This window comes from Mandrillus leucophaeus, unplaced genomic scaffold (assembly GCF_000951045.1).
Source record: "Mandrillus leucophaeus isolate KB7577 unplaced genomic scaffold, Mleu.le_1.0 Scaffold35, whole genome shotgun sequence".
In the NCBI taxonomy this organism is placed as follows: Eukaryota; Metazoa; Chordata; class Mammalia; order Primates; family Cercopithecidae; genus Mandrillus; species Mandrillus leucophaeus.
In genome coordinates, this window is record NW_012103698.1 from 3,671,111 (window position 1) to 3,675,618 (window position 4,508).

Here is a 4,508-nt window from a genome sequence, read left to right on the forward strand (position 1 = left end):
TTTCCTGCTTAAGCCTGGTCTCTATTCTACAGGTAGGAAATGGGGAGCAGGGTAGTGGAGTGCCCCTGAAATGAAACAGGCTGGGGAAAAAATCTCTGGGGAGCTGAACCCAGGGTTAGGTCCTGTCCAGAGAGTCCAGTGAAACGGCCCTGCCTCTGGGCTTGAAGAGGATTCATTTCCCCTTCTGCTGGCCCTGATGCCACAATCACTGGAAAATTATGTCACTCCCACTTTGCCCCCACACAGATGTGGCCCTTCATTGTTTCCACTCTCAGGGTTGGAGCAGAAGAGCTGAGTACAAAGATGTCCCCTATTTTGGGCGGAACTACAAACTTTTAGGCAATCTAGGCCCCTTTAGGAAGACAGAGTGGTTGGATGCTCAGGCCCCTATGGCAGCTTTGGTTGACCTCAAAACTTGTTGTAGAGGGGCTGGTGGGCAGCCACTCACTGCACCAATGACATGATCCCATGTCCCAGATAGGGACACACAGTGTCTTAGGAGGGGCAGAGGGGGTTGATTCTGGGAAGAGGTTGTGTTCTTATTAGAGAGTTACAGCAGATGCCATCAGCTGTGAGCACCTGTTCCTCTGGAAGGCAAACAGGTCCTCCTGCCCGCACCCTGCCATCCCATCCCTCTGGGAGTCTGACCTCTGGGATTCTGCCAGGCCCTGGCTGTAGGGTGAGGTGAGGGGGCCTGATCATTTACTGGGCTAAGGCCTAGCATTGATCAGCCTGCTCCCTACATCACTACAGACTGGATACACTGGGGCAGACCACCTACACCCCAGGGCAGTGCCCTATGTTCAACCTTTCTGCCGGGCACTGGGCTGTAAAGGTGAGGATTCAGGCCTAGAGGAACTCACTGATCCAGGCATGTGCACGTAAGCCAGAGCCAGAGCTCAGTGGAGCCCGCTGGGCAGCCCCTAGATTTTGCTGATGACTGTTCAGGAGAAGGAAAAGCTGCCTTCCCCTCGCCTCTGGGCCAGGTCATGCAGAGTCTCTGGGCTCCCAGTTTGGAGCTGGGTAGTCCAGGAATGGGGAAGGTGATGCAATTCTGCCCCTGGAGACAGCTCTGCACAGCAGACTGGGACCTTCCCATGTGGCCAGGCCTGGATACCCGCCTCCCTGCTTTCCTCCCAAAAAGGCAAGGTGTCCCTTGGGCAAATGCCATCTCTGGGCCTTGGAGATGAATTAGTCTCTTGCTGCAGGTGATGTACAGAGGAAGAGCTGACGCCCTCCCTTGGGGTACTGGGGCAGGTGAAGGACACCTGGGTTCCATCACTGCTATGTATCTATGGGACTGGGGCAAGGCTCCCTTTCATGCCTCATGCCTCAGTTTCACCTTTTGCACAAAGAGAAGGGTCTCTACCCTTTTCCCAATCCCATTGCTGACTCAGACTCAAGTCCCCTGCTGACTCACCCCGCCCCCTGCATCCCCTGAGCAGCCCTCTGGATCTCCCAGACACGTGCCACCAGGCCCTACCCTGCCAAGCTGGTGCAACGTGACAGCGTGAGGGGGCTGGTGACACTTGAGGAAAGAAGGGGCCCAGGAAGGAGGCAGTTGCAGACACAGTGACAGACCACACTGAGGCATCTTGGGGAGGGAGCCCTTTTGCCAGCCTGGGGCCTGCTGGGGGGACAGGCCCAGCAGGTGGGATGCGAGGGGAGAAGAGGGGAGGTGAGTATGACGTGTCTGCCTGCCCCCTGCCTGCCTGGGCTCCATCTCCTGTCAGCCTTCAGCTCCCTAAGCGACAGCTTCTAATTCCGGCTGTTGGTGCCTCTGTGCTCTGCAGCAAAGTCTCAGCTTTTTTTCAGCTTTGCTGTTTCTTTTCTGTTCAGAACATACTGAGCCCACAGGGAAGTCAGAGCAAAGGCTCCAGGGCTCGAGACCTGGCACCACCACCCCCTTCCTGCCATGGGAACCAACTGCTCCTTCCAAAGGGTACCCAGCACAGCACTTTCTGCCCTAACTCTTCTTCCCTGGAACTGTCTCAGTCCACCACGGGGAACAGGGACAGAAATGAAGCTCAGCTGTCTCAGGGAGGAGGGGCTCTTCAGGACCAAGAAAGTGCCCATTCTGGGTTTCTACTGTTTCTCTCCTCCATCTGGGGGGTGCGAGTCATGGCTTGTCAGGCTGGTGGGCCACACACAGGTTCCAGGGTTGCTCCGTCCTCTGACCTTGGAAATAGAAGGGAAGAAAGCAATTTCCCTCACACGGCCGAAAAGAGAAGTTGAGTCATAAGGGGAAGAAAAGCCTTTCTTCTGCTGAGTAAAGGAGGACAGCATTCCTGCCCAGTTATTGGGGGTGGAGAGTCTGTACCCATTTCTGGGGGCCACCCCAGAAGGGGGCCCTAGCTCTGGGGGCGGGAGCAGCTTTGAGGGCTGCACTCTAAATAACTATGCAGTTCTAGAAAAAACAAAACAAAATTTTAAAAAATGAAATAACTATGCAGCTCTTTCCCTGACACTCTCTAACTTGTTCTTGTGTAAAGCAGGCAGGGCTGGTATTTATCAGTCTCATTTTCAGCTGAGAATATGCAGGCTTGGAGCCACAATGCTAGTAAATGCCTTCAAGCTGGGACTTAACGCTGATGTCAGATCTGTGGCCTTTCTATGACACCAGGAAAGAAAACTGGCAGAGCCCTGACCAAACACTTAACAAATGCAAAAAGAGAAAAGGGGGGCTTCATAGTGGGTGCAGGTACACGTCACATGCTCCTCACGTGACAGAGGGGAGTGGGAGCCTCTGGTCCATGGCCTGGGCGCCAAATTCAAGGTGGACATCACTGGAGCCTGGGAGCTGGAGAGAGGCAAGGGGCTCAGGGTGCAGGGCCATGAGCCCACTTTGCCACGCCCATCTATGCCCAGTACCTTTCCCCAGGCATCTGCTACTGCAAAGCATCTGCTCAGGCTGAGAACACCATCATTCTTTCCTTATTTCCCCTCTCTGATAGGAAGGGACCCCTTAAAGCAGCCCTCAATAGTGTCCCCTGAAGGTTTATCCTGCTTCCAAGCCTTTGCCTCCAGAACCCGTTTGGAATTACTTCCTTTTTTTTTGAGACAGAGTCTCGCTTTGTCACCCAGGCTGGAGTGCAGTGGCATGATCTTGGCTCACTGCAACCTCCGCCTCCCAGGTTCAAGCGATTCTCCTGCCTCAGCCTCCCAAGTAGCTGGGACTGCAGGCGCTTGCCACCACGCCCAGGTAATTTTTGTATTTTTAGTAGAGATGGGGTTTCACCATGTTGGCCAGGATGGTCTCGATCCCTTGAACTCGTGATCCGCCCGTCTCGGCCTCCCAAAGTGTTGGGATTACAAGCGTGAGCCACTGCGCCCGGCCTGGGATTCCTTCCTTGGAAATAGCCCAGATCCCGCACATCCTTGAAGTCCTATCTTTACAAGGCCCCAGAACCCTCTCTTCCCCGCAACTCCATCTTTTCATCCAAGGACTGTGTTGGTAGGTATTTAGCAGATGTATTCAGCCCTCAGAAGACAACGTCCACTTTTTAAGTCCCAGTGATGTCTTCTTAAGAGGGGGAAAGTCTCGCATCCAGAACCGAGCTTCTGCCTCTCTCTCACCGCTGCCGGCAACAAAACGTGCGGCTCATGAAAAGTCTCAGTCAATTCTGCAGCTGATACCTGCTTCACTCCTTTACAAATACCCATTCCAACCTTACTCACTCCCTCCCCACCACCCACACCCAGGCTCTGATGCGCCCTAACTCCGCTCCGCCCAGGCTTGTGTATCATCCCCCTCCTCCAGGACCGAGGGGGACCTGCTGGCCGGAGGGAGAAGGAGATGCAGTGGCTTCTCTAAGCATCTTACAGCAAATGGAACTTGTGCTCGCCTCCTGTCCTCAGGTGCCAGCCAGTGGTCAGAGCCAGAACCCTGTGGCCTGGGGGTTGTTTTGCGCTCAAGGGAGAAGCGAGGGGCAGGGAACCTCGCGTGGGTCCCTAGCTTGTTCCAGGGTGGCGGCGCCAGGGAACTCCTAACATGCCCGCAGCACTCCCGGATCCTAAGGAGCCCCTTCCTGGTTTGGGCGTCTACACTCTGCCCCCTTGGCAGCCACCGGGAGTTGGCCCGCGGGTGCGTTGTCGGGGTTGGAGACGTCTGAAATTGGAGAGCGCACTCGGCTCCCACCCCTCGTTCCAGGGAGCGTGTGCGGGAGGAACAATAGTGTGTGAGTGCGTGATTCTCTGCACTTCGAGTAGCAGTTTCCAGCCAGGTTGAGCGCCCCCAACCCGCGGGACGTATACCCCCTCCCCCAAGTTACTCCTCATCCGCCTTTCGCTGCCACCCCTAGCTCGCGCGTGGTCTAGTTCTGCGCTCATGGGGTCCCATTTCCTTTCACCCTGGACTGCTGGGGGCACCTCTCAGTCTTCCCCGACGAGCCCGAGCTCCCGCCAGTTTCTAAGGAGCCGAGGGCACGGACTCGGGTGGGGGCGGAGGGCGGGGAGAGAAGACTGAGACTTTGGGATTGGCCCGGTCGGGTGCATGTGGCCCCCGGCGA